This window comes from Triturus cristatus, chromosome 6 (genome assembly GCF_964204655.1).
Source record: "Triturus cristatus chromosome 6, aTriCri1.1, whole genome shotgun sequence".
Taxonomy (NCBI): domain Eukaryota; kingdom Metazoa; phylum Chordata; class Amphibia; order Caudata; family Salamandridae; genus Triturus; species Triturus cristatus.
In genome coordinates this window covers 629,785,977-629,803,841 of record NC_140589.1, presented here as the reverse complement: position 1 = coordinate 629,803,841, position 17,865 = coordinate 629,785,977, and positions in this window count along the sequence as shown.

Below are 17,865 nucleotides of genomic sequence, written 5' to 3'. Positions count from 1 at the left end.
AAAATAAAACAACCATATATTTTTATATACAAACCATTGGCCTAGAGTTCAGTTCTTGAGTGTGTGAGACCATTTGCAGACTGTGTACAACAAATGCTTTACACTGTCCTCTAATACTGCCTTACTGCTCGACCAAGCTGCGACTTTAGAGAGTAAGGTAATATCTAACTTTAGCCTCTGCCAAACCTCTGGGGACTGTGGACTCTGTACACAATGTACCTATTTGGGAACAGTATATACAGAGTCACTTTCCTACATTGGTGGATCAGCGGTGGGATACAAACTTGCATGTGTTGGACCTCTTGGTTACCATTTGATCACACAACAGAACTCTTAAAATTGCCTTTAGAATTCTGATTGGTCTTTTCCAAAATACTAAAAGTCTTGTCAGGGCCTTGCTTAAGTCCCATTAGAATTTTAGAAAAATAAAAGTCACCATAGTCAGGGTAGAGGGTTAGAACTGTCAGGTTAGAATGTCTCAAAGAAACCCAGCTATTAGTCGAAATATTACCATGCAGGACCTGGGGGTAGAAGCTCTGAGAGATACAGGTGCCAGTGTCACTATGGTGAGAGACACACTGGTTTCCCCTGAGCAATATTTGATTGGGAAAACTTACCCAGTCACCAATGCTGACAGTGTCACCCCTAGTCATCCCATGGCGACATTAGGCTGAGGGGTGGGGGTTACTGGCCTGAAACAAGTAGTGGTCTCTCCAAAGTTACCAGCTGCATGTCTGCTGGGAAATGATCTGGAAACCTCAGCCTGGGCAGAGGTTGAGCTAAAGGCCAATGCAGCCATGCTGGACATCCCTGAATTGGTGTGTGTGCAAACCAGATCACAGAGCAAGAGGAAGGGTGAAAAAGTAGGGCTGGAGCCTGAAATAATGGCCCAACCAAGAGAAAAGGTAAGAAGACTGGGGAACCAGCTTCTGTACAGCAGACAACTCAGGACCCCTCTCCACAGGGAGAGGACTTGGATACCCCTGAGGGAACTGAGCCCATGGAGCTTGACCCTTACCAGGTTGAACTCTTGGGCCCAGGGGCACCCTCAAGGGAAGAGCTGTGCCAGGGTCAGCAAGACTGTCCCACTCTTGAATGCCTGAGGTAGCAAGCTGTTTCAGAAGCAAAGGGAGATGTCAGTGGTACCCACAGAGCTTATTGGGAAGAGGGATTACTGTATGCTGAGGCAAGAGACCCCACTCCTGGAACCACCAGGAGGGTGGCAGTGCCACAGAAGTACAGGGAGTTCCTCCTAACTTTGGCTCATGACATACCCCTAGCTGGACATCTGGGGCAAACCAAAACTTGGGAAAGGCTAGTTAGTCACTTTTACTGGCCCCAGATGCACCAAAAGGTGAAGGAGTTTGTCAGCTCCTGTGTTACCTGTCAAGCCAGTGGCAAGACAGGTGGCCACCCAAAGGCCCCCCTAATCCTACTACCAGTGGTGGGGGTGCCCTTTGAAAGGGTAGGTGTGGGTATTGTGGGTCCACTTGAACCTCCCACAGCGTCAGGGTACACATTCATTCTAGTAGTAGTGGATCATGCTACTAGGTACCCTGAAGCAATTCCACTTAGGACTACTACAGCTCCTGCAGTAGCCAAGGCCCTCCTGGGTGTCTTCACCAGGGTAGGGTTTCCTAAGGAGGTGGTTTCAGACAGAGGTTTCAACTTCATGTCTGCTTACCTGACACACATGTGGAAGGAATGTGGAGTGCAGTACAAGTTTACTACACCTACCATCCACAAACCAATGGCCTCGTAGAGAGATTCAACAAGACATTGAAAGGCATGGTTATGGGACTCCCTGAAAAACTCAAAAGGAGATGGGATGTCCTGCTGCCATGCCTGCTTTTCGCTTACAGAGAAGTGCCACAGAACGGAGTAGGTTACTCAATCTTTGAACTTCTGTTTGGTCATCCAGTGAGTGGACCACTTTGTCTTGTAAAGGAGGGCTGGTAGAGGCCTCTCCAAGAGCCCAAACAAGACATAGTGGAGTATGTGCTTGGCCTAAGGTCCAGAATGGCTAAGTACATGGAAAAGACATCCAAGAATCTTGAGGCCAGCCAGTAGCTTCAGAAGCACTGGTATGACCAAAAAGCTGCACTGGTTGAATTTCAACCTGGGCAACAGGTGTGGGTTTGGAGCCAGTGGCACCAAGGGCACTCCAAGATAGATGGAGTGGCCCTTACCCTATCCTAGAAAAAAAGAGTGAGGTCACCTAACTAGTTGACCTGGGCACCAGCAGGACACCCAAAAGGGTTATCCATGTGAACCTCCTTAAACTCTACAATGACAGGGCTGGCATCACCATGCTGATGGTGACTGATGAGGAGAAGGAAGCAGAGAGTGAACCTCTCCCTGATCTCCTCTCCTACAGCCCACAAGATGGGTCAGTAGCTGGTGTAGTCTTTTCAGACACCCTCTCTGCCCAACAGCAGCCAACAGTATGCTAGCCTCTTTTCCCTGACCCCTGGTCTGACAAACTGGTGTACCCATGATGTGGACACTGGTGACGGTGCCCCTGTCAAAAAAAAAATCTATAGTCAGTCAGACCAAGTCAAGGAAAGCATCAAAGCTGAAGTCAGCAAGATGCTGGAGTTAGGGGTTATTGAACCCTCTGAGAGCCCCTGGGCTAGCCCAGTGGTTCTGGTCCCCAAACCTCATCAACAGGGTGGAAAGAGAGAGATGAGGTTCTGTGTGGACTATAGAGGGCTCAACTCTGTCACCAAGACAGATGCTCACCCTATTCCAAGAGCAGATAAACTGATAGATAAATTGGGAGCAGCCAAATTCCTCAGTACCTTTGACTTAAATGCAGGGTACTGGCAGATTGGCATGGCCCCAGGAGCAAAAGAGAAAACAGCATTCTCCACACCTAATGGGCATTATCAGTTCACTGTGATGTCTTTTGGGTTAAAGAATGTCCCTGCCACCTTCCAGAGGTTGGTGAACCATATCCTGGCTGTGTTGGAATCCTTTAGTGCAGCTTATCTTGATGATATTGCTGTCTTTAGCTCCACCTGGCAGGATCACCTGATCCACCTTGGGAAGGCTTTAGAGGCTCTGCAAAATGCAGGACTCACTATCAAGGCATCCAAATGCCAGATAGGGCAGGGCACTGTGGTATACTTGGGCCACCTTGTAGGTGGAGGCCAGGTACAACCCTTACAACCCAAGATCCATGCCTTCCTGGACTGGGTAGCTCCAACAACCAAGACCCAAGTCAGGGCATTCCTTCGCTTGACTGGGTACTACAGGAGGTTTGTGAAGGGGTTTGGTTCCATTGTGACTCCCCTCACAGAACTCACCTACAAGAAGATGCCCAAGAAGGTTAACTGGACAGTTAGTTACCAAAAGGCTTTTGACACCCAGAAGGAAGCAATGTGCTCAGCACCAATTCTAAAAGCTCCTGATTATGCCAAGCAGTTCATAGTGCAGACTTATGCCTCTGAGCTAGGAATAGGAGCAGTCCTATCCCAGACCAATGACGAAGGCCAAGACCAACCTGTTGCTTTTATAAGCAGGAGGCTACGCCCCAGAGAGCAGCGTTAGAGTGTCATTGAGAGGGAGGCCTTCGCTTTGGTTTGGTCCCTGAAGAAGTTGAGGCCATACTTGTTTGGTACTCACTTCCTGGTTCAAACTGACCACAGACCTCTCAGATGGCTAATACAGATGAAAGGGGAAAATCCAAAACTACTAAGGTGGTCCCTCTCCCTACAGGGAATGGACTTTGAAGTGGAACATAGACCAGGGACTGCCCATGCCAACGCAGATGGACTTTCCAAGAGGCATATTATCAAGACAGGCGATAAAATTATCGCCGCTTTAGCGGCAGAAAACTGCCACTAAAATGGCGATAATGGGCTTGATAATATGCTCTATGGAATTCCAATTGAAGCCCATGTTAGATGTGAAGGACATCTAACCTGAGCTTCAATTGGAATGCCATAGAGCATATTATCAAGCTCATTATCGCCGTTTTAGAGGCAGTTTTCTGCCACTAAAGTAGCGATAATGTTATCGCCTGTCTTGATAATATGCCACCAGGTTCTTTCACTTAGACAATGAAGACTCCATAGGGAAAGGTTAGTCTCATCACCTTTCATTTGGGGGCGGGGGGGTTGTGTGAGAAAGTGCCATCTTTCTTGCATGGTATGCCCCCACTTTTTGCTGAATTGCTGAATGTACTTTGACAGAGTGTGCACTGGGCTCCTGCCAATCAGGTTCCCAGGGCCTATGTTCCTTTCCTAAAAACTGTACTGAAACCTAAAACCCAAATTGGCAAACCCTGGCCACATGGCAGCCCCTGGTAAATGGTACACTAGGTACCCAGGGCCTTGTGAACAGAGAAGGCCTCTAAGGCTGCAGCACATATTGTGCCACCCTTAGAGGCCCTGTACCCTGGCACAAACACACTGCCCTTGCAGGCTGAGTGTCTGGGCATAGGACAAAACAGAGAGTCGACATGGCACGCATTCCTGTGTGCCATGCCCACAATATTCACTGCCCTGGTATACATCAGCCACCCCTCTATCTGGGTGCCCTATGCCAGTGGTGTGGGTACAGGAGCATGAGCCGTGTGACCCTACAGTACCCAGGTAAATTCCTAGGCACTGTAAGTGCAGTGCTGCCATTTAAGAGTATATGGTGCTGGGAGATCCTCAGACACGAACTCCACAGCACCGTGATGGCTCCACTGAAGACTGAGAAGTTTGTTATCAAACTTCTCAGCACATTAAACCCGCACTGATGCCAGTGCAGGATTTAATGTACAATGCACGACAGAGGGCATCTTTGAGATGCCCCCTGAACCTAGCCTACAATCCACGTCTGGTCTGAGGGGATGCCAAGGCTGTCACACAGCAGACATGTTGCTGGACCCCTGGGTCGAGAGCCACACGCTCTCCTGGGCCTGCAACAATGCACAACCTGTGTGAGTGCTAGGTCTCCCCCCCCAGGATGGGCAGGGGAAGCTTCAAAGTGATGCCGCCTTTGTGAGTTTCTCTTGGACACTTGCTGTACTCAGCAACTGGCCCCTACCGGTTCTAAACCCCCACTCTGGAGGGAAGACTGGCCGGAAACACCAAGGAAGGACAGGGGGTGTGCCAGACTCTGCCAACCCCACCCCTCAGGTGGGGAAGGCGAGGTGAAGCACATCTACGGGTTCTTGCCATCTTGAAGATGGGGAGCCCTGCCCAATCAGGACTAGGCCACTGCCCCCCTCCCACAGGAGAGTGGCAGGATAGGGGGTGTACCCACCCCAGGGCAGGGACCCAGTGATCCCTTCCCTTTACCTACCTGTAACGCCCCTAAATTTAGTATTTACAGGCACCCTGAACCTTCCTTCCTTAGATCCAGATTCCGAACAAGCAAAAAAGATCAAGAAGAAAGAAGACCTGCCGTGCAGCTGCTAAAAAGAGGAATACACCAACGGCTTTGGCCCCAGCCCTAACGGCCTGTCGACCCTCAAACCTGCTCCTGCTAAATCCTGGCATCTCCCGTGGCCAGCAACCTCACAAACCCCGGAGGACCTGGCTACCTTGTGACTCTGAGCAACTGGGACTCCCATGAGCAGTGGAACTGCTCAAAGCAAGTAACTGACCCCTGGCATCAGCCAGGAACCGCGAACCCTGCACACTCTGCAGCCGCCAAGCCTGGCCTGTGCTGGAATGGACAAAGACCGCGAGGACGTCCCCCTGCCGACTGTGACCCCGAATCCGGCACCCAGGGACCCACCTCGATGCTCCTGAGGACACCTGCAGCCTCAGAACCAGGGACTTTTCCAACCGCGATCAACAGAGGGTAAGATTTCCCGACACCAAAAGGCACCCCTGCACCCGGTGCCCTGCGGCCCCCTGTGCCCAACTCCTGGGCACCTACCTATCCTCCAACTACCCAACTTACCTCTCGAAGTGGTGGTCACACCTGAAGAATCTTCGTCCCCGAGCTTTCAGCCTTTGTTCGTTCTTGAGCTTCTCCGTTGAAATCCATTGCGCGCCCGAAGGCTCAAAAGCACCCTGCACCCAGCCGCCCGAGTGCCCCAGGCTGTGCAGCCTCTACTCCTACCTACTTCCCCATTTGCCCTGAGCAAGTGGCCAGGAGCCCAGCTCCCACAGCCGCGTGGCCTGCTAGCCAGTAGCCACCAACCAAGGGCCCCCTGCCTGCTATAGAATAACATTGGGCCTAACTCACCCGGCTGCCCCTGTGCCACTGAGGGTGTAACAACTGTACTTACCAGACCCTGGGAGACCCTGAGTCTATGCCCAGAACCTAACTCTGGCAGTCGAGTACTTACCCAAAAGCCGATAACTCACATTTCTTCCATAGGGTAACATTGACTGGTTTCACTTGAAATTTTGTTCGAAGTGTGGAGTTTCTAAATTTTAAAATATTCACCTAAAATCAACCGAGTAACGAAAATGGAAATACTCACCTGCTATTAGGAGAGATCCCAGTGCTGGATCTGGGTGCCCAGCACTGACCCTGAAAAGTAATTACAAACCATACTTACCGCTAATTCAATTTTCTTCCATTGGAAACCATTGACTGTTTTTCTGTGAAATTTCTTGTGTCGATTTTTCCAAACTACAAATCGTACCAAGTGCGAAAACGTAATTACTTACCTGTTTTAGATAGATGTCCCAGGACTGAGCCTAGGAGCCCAGCATTGAATTACAAAAGTACCGAGAACATACTTTTCCGGTAACTTGAACTTTCTCCCTTAGGAAACCATTGACTGTTTTTCTGTCAAATTTCTTGTGTCGATTTTGCAAACTTACAAATATTCGTTAAAAATCGCCTGTATAACCTAAACGCATTCTATCAACTGCTTACAGGTGGTATACTAGTGCTGGATCCAGGATCCAACGCTGAACCTGAAAAAGTAACCATAACCCCTCTTACCTGCTAAGTGAATTTCCTCCCATAGGATACCATTGGTAATTTGACTGGAAAACGTTTCTGTCAACTTTTAAAATACCAAAATATTGCTTAAAAATCACAACAGTAACTAAAACGTATTTACTCACTTGTTTCCAAGAACTGTCCCAGGACTGAATCTAGGATCCAGTCCTGGAGTTAGAAAAGTAATCCTGAAAGTAATCAATTGCATTTAACTTAAAATTCCCATTTAGCTCAATGTATTATTGTGTTTGAAATTGTGTTGCCTATTGCAACAAACTGTAACTATTACATTCAAAATTCAATTGCCTATTGCAAAGTTTTTAACGATAGCATCTCATTCTGAGAAAGTATATTTTGATACCTATTGTTGGTTCTAAAATAAAACAACCATATATTTTTATATACAAACCATTGGCCTAGAGTTCAGTTCTTGAGTGTGTGAGACCATTTGCAGACTGTGTACAACAAATGCTTTACACTGTCCTCTAATACTGCCTTAATGCTCGACCAAGCTGCGACTTTAGAGAGTAAGGTTATATCTAACTTTAGCCTCTGCCAAACCTCTGGGGACTGTGGACTCTGTACACAATGTACCTATTTGGGAACAGTATATACAGAGTCACTTTCCTACATTGGTGGATCAGCGGTGGGATACAAACTTGCATTTGTTGGACCTCTTGGTTACCATTTGATCACACAACAGAACTTTTAAAATTGCCTTTAGAATTCTGATTGGTCTTTTCCAAAATACTAAAAGTCTTGTCAGGGCCTTGCTTAAGTCCCATTAGAATTTTAGAAAAATAAAAGTCACCATAGTTAAGGTAGAGGGTTAGAACTGTCAGGTTAGAATGTCTCAAAGAAACCCAGCTATTAGTGGAAATAATACCATGCAGGACCTGGGGGTAGAAGCTCTGAGGGATACAGGTGCCAGTGTCACTATGGTGAGAGACACACTGGTTTTCCCCTGAGCAATATTTGATTGGGAAAACTTACCCAGTCACCAATGCTGACAGTGTCACCACTAGTCATCCCATGGCGACATTAGGCTTAGGGGTGGGGGGTTACTGGCCTGAAACAAGTAGTGGTCTCTCCAAAGTTACCAGCTGCATGTCTGCTGGGAAATGATCTGGAAACCTCAGCCTGGGCAGAGGTTGAGCTAAAGGCCAATGCAGCCATGCTGGGCATCCCTGAATTGGTGTGTGTGCAAACCAGATCACAGAGCAAGAGGAAGGGTGAAAAAGTAGGGCTGGAGCCTGAAATAATGGCCCAACCAAGAGAAAAGGTAAGAAGACTGGGGAACCAGCTTCTGTACAGCAGACCACTCAGGACCCCTCTCCACAGGGAGAGGACTTGGATACCCCTGAGGGAACTGAGCCCATGGAGCTTGACCCTTACCAGGTTGAACTCTTGGGCCCAGGGGGACCCTCTAGGGAAGAGCTGTGCCAGGGTCAGCAAGACTGTCCCACTCTTGAAAGCCTGAGGCAGCAAGCTGTTTCAGAAGCAAAGGGAGATGTCAGTGGTACCCACAGAGCTTATTGGGAAGAGGGATTACTGTATGCTGAGGCAAGAGACCCCACTCCTGGAACCACCAGGAGGGTGGCAGTGCCACAGAAGTACAGGGAGTTCCTCCTAACTTTGGCTCATGACATCCCCCTAGCTGGATATCTGGGGCAAACCAAAACTTGGGAAAGGCTAGTTAGTCACTTTTACTGGCCCCAGATGCACCAAAAGGTGAAGGAGTTTGTCAGCTCCTGTGTTACCTGTCAAGCCAGTGGCAAGACAGGTGGCCACCCAAAGGCCCCCCTAATCCTACTACCAGTGGTGGGGGTGCCCTTTGAAAGGGTAGGTGTGGGTATTGTGGGTCCACTTGAACCTCCCACAGCGTCAGGGTACACATTCATTCTAGTAGTAGTGGATCATGCTACTAGGTACCCTGAAGCAATTCCACTGAGGACTATTACAGCTCCTGCAGTAGCCAAGGCCCTCCTGGGTGTCTTCACCAGGGTAGGGTTTCCTAAGGAGGTGGTTTCAGACAGAGGTTTCAACTTCATGTCCGCTTACCTGACACACATGTGGAAGGAATGTGGAGTGCAGTACAAGTTTACTACACCTACCATCCACAAACCAATGGCCTTGTTGAGAGATTCAACAAGACATTGAAAGGCATGATTATGGGACTCCCTGAAAAACTCAAAAGGAGATGGGATGTCCTGCTGCCATGCCTGCTTTTCGCTTACAGAGAAGTGCCACAGAAGGGAGTAGGTTTCTCAACCTTTGAACTTCTGTTTGGTCATCCAGTGAGTGGACCACTTTGTCTTGTAAAGGAGGGCTGGTAGAGGCCTCTCCAAGAGCCCAAACAAGACATAGTGGACTATGTGCTTGGCCTAAGGTCCAGAATGGCTAAGTACATGGAAAAGACATCCAAGAATCTTGAGGCCAGCCAGGAGCTTCAAAAGCACTGGTATGACCAAAAAGCTGCACTGGTTGAATTTCAACCTGGGCAACAGGTGTGAGTTTTGGAGCCAGTGGCACCAAGGGCACTCCAAGACAGATGGAGTGGTCCTTACCCTATCCTAGAAAAAAAGAGTGAGGTCACCTAACTAGTTGACCTGGGCACCAGCAGGACACCCAAAAGGGTTATCCATGTGAACCGCCTTAAACTCTACAATGACAGGGCTGACATCACCATGCTGATGGTGACTGATGAGGAGCAGGAAGCAGAGAGTGAACCTCTCCCTGATCTCCTCTCCTACAGCCCACAAGATGGGTCAGTAGATGGTGTAGTCTTTTCAGACACCCTCTCTGCCCAACAGCAGCCAACAGTATGCTAGCCTCTTTTCCCTGACCCCTGGTCTGACAAACTGGTGTACCCATGATGTGGACACTGGTGACAGTGCCCCTGTCAAAAAAAAAAATCTATAGTCAGTCAGACCAAGTCAAGGAAAGCATCAAAGCTGAAGTCAGCAAGATGCTGAGTTAGGGGTTATTGAACCCTCTGAGAGCCCCTGGGCTAGCCCAGTGGTTCTGGTCCCCAAACCTCATCAACAGGGTGGAAAGAGAGAGATGAGGTTCTGTGTGGACTATAGAGGGCTCAACTCTGTCACCAAGACAGACGCTCACCCTATTCCAAGAGCAGATAAACTGATAGATACATTGGGAGCAGCCAAATTCCTCAGTACCTTTGACTTAAATGCAGGGTACTGGCAGATTGGCATGGCCCCAGGAGCAAAAGACAAAACAGCATTCTCCACACATAATGGGCATTATCAGTTCACTGTGATGTCTTTTGGGTTAAAGAATGTCCCTGCCACCTTCCAGAGGTTGGTGAACCATATCCTGGCTGTGTTGGAATCCTTTATTGCAGCTTATCCTGATGATATTGCTGTCTTTAGCTCCACCTGGCAGGATCACCTGATCCACCTTGGGAAGGCTTTAGAGGCTCTGCAAAATGCACGCCTCACTATTAAGGCATCCAAATACCAGATAGGGCAGGGCACTGTGGTATACTTGGGCCACCTTGTAGGTGGAGGCCAGGTACAACCCTTACAACCCAAGATCCATGCCTTCCTGGACTGGGTAGCTTCAACAACCAAGACCCAAGTCAGGGCATTCCTTCGCTTGACTGGGTACTACAGGAGGTTTGTGAAGGGATATGGGTCCATTGTGACTCCCCTCACAGAACTCACCTCCAAGAAGATGCCCAAGAAGGTTAACTTGACAGTTAGTTACCAAAAGGCTTTTGACACCCAGAAGGAAGCAATGTGCTCAGCACCAATTCTAAAAGCTCCTGATTATGCCACGCAGTTCATAGTGCAGACTGATGCCTCTGAGCTAGGAATAGGAGCAGTCCTATCCCAGACCAATGACGAAGGCCAAGACCAACCTGTTGCTTTTATAAGCAGGAGGCTACGCTCCAGAGAGCAGCGTTAGAGTGTCATTGAGAGGGAGGCCTTCGCTTTGGTTTGGTCCCTGAAGAAGTTGAGGCCATACTTGTTTGGTACTCACTTCCTGGTTCAAACTGACCACAGACCTCTCAGATGGCTAATGCAGATGAAAGGGGAAAATCCCAAACTACTAAAGTGGTCCCTCTCCCTACAGGGAATGGACCTTGAAGTGGAACACAGACCAGGGACTGCCCATGCCAACGCAGATGGACTTTCCAAGGGGCATATTATCAAGAGAGGCGATAAAATCATCACCGCTTTAGCGGCAAAAAACTGCCGCTAAAACGGCGATAATGGGCTTGATAATATGCTCTATGGAATTCCAATTGAAGCTCTTGTTATATGTGAAGGACATCTAACCTGAGCTTCAATTGGAATGCCATAGAGCATATTATCAAGCTCACGTTTTAGAGGCAGTTTTCTGCCACTAAAGTGGCGATAATGTTATCGCCTGTCTTGATAATATGCCCCCAGGTTCTTTCACTTAGACAATGAAGACTCCATAGGGAAAGGTTAGTCTCATCACCTTTCATTTGGGGGCGTTGTGTGAGAAAGTGCCCTCTTTCTTGCATGGTATGCCCCCACTTTTTGCTGAATGTACTTTGACTGAGTGTGCACTGGGCTCATGCCAATCAGGTGCCCAGGGCCTATGTTCCTTCCCTAAAAACTGTACTGAAACCTAACACCCAAATTGGCAAACCCTGGCCACATGGCAGCCCCTGGTAAATGGTACACTAGGTACCCAGGGCCTTGTGACCAGGGAAGGCCTCTAAGGCTGCAGCACATATTGTGCCACCCTTAGAGGCCCTGTACCCTGGCACAAACACACTGCCCTTGCAGGCTGAGTGTCTGGGCATAGGACAAAACAGAGAGTCGACATGGCACGCATTCCTGTGTGCCATGCCCACAATATTCACTGCCCTGGTATACATCAGCCACCCCTCTATCTGGGTGCCCTATGCCAGTGGTGTGGGTACAGGAGCATGAGCCGTGTGACCCTACAGTACCCAGGTAAATTCCTAGGCACTGTAAGTGCAGTGCTGCCATTTAAGAGTATATGGTGCTGGGAGATCGTCAGACACGAACTCCACAGCACCGTGATGGCTCCACTGAAGACTGAGAAGTTTGGTATCAAACTTCTCAGCACATTAAACCCGCACTGATGCCAGTGCAGGATTTAATGTACAATGCACGACAGAGGGCATCTTTGAGATGCCCCCTGAACCTAGCCTACAATCCACGTCTGGTCTGAGGGGATGCCAAGGCTGCCACACAGCAGATATGTTGCTGGACCCCTGGGTCGAGAGCCACCCGCTCTCCTGGGCCTGCAACAATGCACAACCTGTGTGAGTGCTAGGTCTCCCCCCCACAGGATGGGCAGGGGAAGCTTCAAAGTGATGCCGCCTTTGTGAGTTTCTCTTGGCCACTTGCTGTACTCAGCAACTGGCCCCTACCGGTTCTAAACCCCCACTCTGGAGGGAAGACTGTCCGGAAACACCAAGGAAGGACAGGGGGTGTGCCAGACTCTGCCAACCCAACCCCTCAGGTGGGGGAGGCGAGGTGAAGCACATCTACGGGTTCTTGCCATCTTGAAGATGGGGAGCCCTGCCCAATCAGGACTAGGCCACTGCCCCCCTCCCACAGGAGAGTGGCAGGATAGGGGGTGTACCCACCCCAGGGCAGGGACCCAGTGATCCCTGCCCTTTACCTACCTGTAACACCTCTAAATTTAGTATTTACAGGCACCCTGAACCTTCCTTCCTTAGATCCAGATTCCGAACAAGCAAAAAAGATCAAGAAGAAAGAAGACCTGCCGTGCAGCTGCTCAAAAGAGCAAGACACCAACGGCTTTGGCCCCAGCCCTAACGGCCTGTCGACCCTCAAACCTGCTCCTGCTAAATCCTGGCATCTCCCGTGGCCAGCAACCTCACAAACCCCGGAGGACCTGGCTACCTTGTGACTCTGAGCATCTGGGACTCCCATGAGCAGTGGAACTGCTCAAAGCAAGTAACTGACCCCTGGCATCAGCCAGGAACCGCGAACCCTGCACACTCTGCACCCGCCAAGCCTGGCCTGTGCTGGAATGGACAAAGACCACGAGGACGTCTCCCTGCCGACTGTGACCCCGAATCCGGCACCCAGGGACCCACCTCAATGCTCCTGAGGACACCTGCAGCCTCAGAACCAGGGACCTCTCCAACCGCGATCAACAGAGGGTAAGATTTCCCGACACCAAAAGGCACCCCTGCACCCGGTGCCCTGCGGCCCCCTGTGCCCAACTACTGGGTACCTACCTATCCTCCAACTACCCAACTTACCTCTCAAAGTGGTGGTCACACCTGAAGAATCTTCGTCCCCGAGCTTTCAGCCTTTGTTCGTTCTTGAGCTTCTCCATTGAAATCCATTGAGCGCCCGAAGGCTCAAAAGCACCCTGCACGCACCCGCCTGAGTGCCGCAGGCTGTGCAGCCTCTACTCCTACCTACTTCCCCATTTGCCCTGAGCATGTGGCCAGGAGCCCAGCTCCCACAGCCGCGTGGCCTGCTAGCCAGTAGCCACCAACCAAGGGCCCCCTGCCTGCTATAGAATAACATTGGGCCTTACTCACCCGGCTGCCCCTGTGCCACTGAGGGTGTAACAACTGTACTTACCAGACCCTGGGAGACCCTGCGTCTATGCCCAGAACCTAACTCTGCCAGTCGAGTACTTACCCAAAAGCCGATAACTCACTTTTCTTCCATAGGGTAACATTAACTGGTTTCACTTGAAATTTCTTCTAAGTGTGGAGTTTCTAAATTTTAAAATATTCACCTAAAATCAACCGAGTAACGAAAATGGAAATACTCACCTGCTATTAGGAGAGATCCCAGTGCTGGATCTGGGTGCCCAGCACTGACCCTGAAAAGTAATTACAAACCATACTTACCGCTAATTCAATTTTCTTCCATTGGAAACCATTGACTGTTTTTCTGTGAAATTTCTTGTGTCGATTTTTCCAAACTACAAATCGTACCAAGTGCGAAAACGTAATTACTTACCTGTTTTAGATAGATGTCCCAGTACTGAGCCTAGGAGCCCAGCATTGAATTACAAAAGTAACGAGAACATACTTTTCCGGTAACTTGAACTGTCTGTCAAATTTCTTGTGTCGATTTTGCAAACTTACAAATATTCGTTAAAAATCGCCTGTATAACCTAAACGCATTCTATCAACTGCTTACAGGTAGTATACTAGTGCTGGATCCAGGATCCAACACTGAACCTGAAAAAGTAACCATAACCCCTCTTACCTGCTAAGTGAATTTCCTCCCATAGGATACCATTGGTAATTTGACTGGAAAACGTTTCTGTCAACTTTTAAAATACCAAAATATTGCTTAAAAATCACAACAGTAACTAAAACGTATTTACTCACTTGTTTCCAAGAACTGTCCCAGGACTGAATCTAGGATCCAGTCCTGGAGTTAGAAAAGTAATCCTGAAAGTAATCAATTGCATTTAACTTAAAATTCCCATTGAGCTCAATGTATTATTGTGTTTGAAATTGTGTTGCCTATTGCAACAAACTGTAACTATTACATTCAAAAGTAAATTGCCTATTGCAAAGTATTTAACTAAAGCATCTCATTCTGAGAAAGCATATTTTGATACCTATTGTTGGTTCTAAAATAAAACATCCATATATTTTTATATACAAACCATTGGCCTAGAGTTCAGTTCTTGAGTGCGTAAGACCATTTGCTGACTGAGTGATTACAACAAATGCTTTACACTGTCCTCTGACACTGCCTTACTGCTCGACCAAGCTACCACTTTAGAGAGTAAGGCTATATCTAACTTTAGCCTCTGCCAAACCTCTGGGGACTGTGGACTCTGTACACACTGTACCTATTTGGGAACAGTATATACAGAGCCACTTTCCTACACCCACGTCTGGGCATACCATGCCAACTTAGGGCGAACAAAGCAAACACAAGGAGATGATGGACGGAGCGCTGAAACGTTTCAGACAATCATCCCCATTCACAGCTCTGGGTTGAATCCATCATCATTCTTTAGCTCACTTCGCCACCTCAGTTCAGACCCAGCTTTATGCAAATCAGTCTTGACTCTGTGCCTCATGGGATCCGTCCAGCCTGAACTGCCAAGCCAGTTCTTCCCTGAACCAGAAACAAGCATCCTGTGACCGGTTTCTGGGTAACACCTTTTATCAGTCAGGCTAGCTTGAATCCAGTGGCAGAGTGAGCAAGGGACCCACATCAGGGCATACACTGTCAACTTAGGGCAAACAAAGCAAACACAAGGAGATGATGGCCGGAGAGCTGAAACTTTTCAGACACTTACCCCCAGTCACAGATCTGGGCTGAATCTATCATCATTCTTTAGCTCACTTTGCCACCTCAGTCCAGACCCAGCTATATGCGAATCAGTCTTGACACTGTGTCTCATGGGAACAGTCCAGCCCGAACTGCAAAGCCAGGTCTTCCCTGAATTGGAAACGAGCATCCTTGGACCGGTTTCTGGGTAATACCCTTCATCAGCCAGGCTAGCTTGAATACAGTGGCAAAGGGAGCAAGGGACCCACATCTGGGCATACCCTGCCAACTTAGGGCAAACAAAGCAAACACAAGGAGATGATGGACGGAGCGCTGAAATATTTCAGACACTCACCCCTAGTCACATATCTGGGTTGAATCCATCATCATTCTTTAGCTTGAATCCAGTGGCAAAGTGAGCAAGGGACCCACGTCTGGACATTGTGAGAAGGTGTTCTGATATATGCTGTCCACTAGTTCTAGTGGGCACCTTGTATCAGTCCAAACAACCCCTTATGGTGATAGGTTAAAGACAACCTTTGTTGAAAGCTATCCTAGTGGTAGCTATGGAGAGCAGCCTTCAGGCTAACTCTTGAAGGAATGTAAAGCAGCTTGTTTTACCAGTCTATAATCTCTTGAATGATCAAATGAAAAGACAACCACACCAGGTATATAATCAAAATATATGTATTTAAGATAAAACACACCCCTCTAGTCTCTTTATGAGACTGGAGTTCGAAGTACTTAGATTGCAAGTCAGCATTTATCAGTAATAGCACAAATACACGTTTGGGCCCTAGGGGCGTACCAAACCATATACCAAAAAAGTGGTATAAGAACCACAACTGGAATAGACACTAGGCCTATAACCTCTAGAATCGCTGGGACCCCAAGGATCCACCCAAGGTAGTGACACAGGGGAGCCAGGGGACTGTATGCAGTGTGCAAACACAACCGCGGGTTCCCTTTATCTTCTACGGGCAATGTCCCGGTTGTAAATTTAAAGATTAGGGACACTTCTAATCGAGTCAGGACCAAACCCTTTTGGACTTAAGCAGTTCTAGGGCTAGCACCCACGTGAGCACCGGCATACTCAAGTTACCTCACCCAGGGAAGCCGGGTGCATAGGTGTCTTTTGGTGTCGGGTAACATTGTCGATTTCAATGGGAGCCTGCAAAGAACTGCTGCTGCCTTGAAGAGGAGAAGTGTCCGCAGAGATACAAGCCTGGATCTGGGATGGAAGGAACCTGAAAGCAAAGGGGAGAGAGTCTGGGTCACTTGCCAGTGACCTAAGGCAGGATGGACCAATGCCCACAGATGTCGGGTGCTTCAGGTGAGTTGATGGGTGTCTTGACTCTTCAGCCACGAGGTCCAGGAGGCATCAACGAAGTCCACGAGCTGGAATCGAGCTGTCCCACGAAGTCTGTCAAGTGCTGCGGTGTCGGCGACCAGAATGGACCCAACAAGCCTTGGCAACGGAAAGTCCTTGGAATTTATAGAAAGGACTGCGGTGCAGACCAGCAAGGTCTGAGGGACTCACCCAGCAAGGGTAAGTCAGGGCACGTCTCGAGCAACCAGGAAAGTCCAAGCAGAAAAGGAGTTGCCTTCGTGGGGACCTGCTAGCCAACGGGCTAGTGATCGCGAAGGAGCCTCAAGCGGTCGCACTTGAAGCTGGCCCATGGGTCACTCGTGGAGTGGAGGCCAACAATCTTCAGTGCAGGAGGTGCTCAAGGCTGGGGCTACTCAGAGCCTAAAGCACAACTTCGAGGATGACCAGGAAGATAGTGTTTCTGCAAAAGTTCACGGTGTTTAGGGGTCACGGTTCCACGTCACCCACGATAGCCACGGGCCTCAGCTTTGCTGTGGACTCAGGGTAGCCTAGGGGAAGTCTAGAAATCCACCTCTGGTGATGCAAAGACTTCAGCGTCCGGCGGGAGCTTCAGCGATGCAGACCAGTCAGTTGCTTCTTTGGTGCCTGCCAAGCGGGGGAGTCACTCCTTGACCCCAAGGGAGATTTCGTCCATCTTCTAGTCATGATAGAAAGTCGAAGGTCCAGGATATATGTTGCAGAGTTTCATCCAGGGTAATCTGAAGTCCTAGGGACTGGATTCCTATACTTATAGTAAGTTTAGGGGATGGACTAACTCTTAGGCCCCACCTATGGGTGGGTCTGGTAAGAGGGGTGGTTACACCCATTTTCTTTGTCCAGTTTCGCACCAGAGCAGGGGCAGGTAGCCCCTGCAACCGGTTTGAACAGGTCTATGCACAGGGACAGCAAACGTGCCCACAGTGCAGAACTTCAAAGCACCAGAGAGTGCTCCTGCCCAGCCCCAATACACATCTACCTGTCTGGGGAGGTGATCACACCTCCCTTCGACAGGAAACCTATTATCCAGGCCTCCCCTGCTGTAGTTTCGGTAAGCAGCAGGAGACCAGACCCTTGACTGTGGCAGAGGCATCCATTTTGTGATGTCAGGGCTCAGGAAAGTCCTACCGGGTTTAGCCAGTGTGAACATGTCTATCCCTCTAGAAGGGTGGAATGCTACCCCCGCCACCAGACCTGGCGGGGGGGGGTAGTATTCCAAAGCGTTTGACACCAAACACAACATGTTTCGATGCAGCCATTCCAAAGTTAGCATTTACCGCGATGTTATAATGCACTTAAGAGTATATGGTATGGCTGTATCATAGAACAGCCATAAGG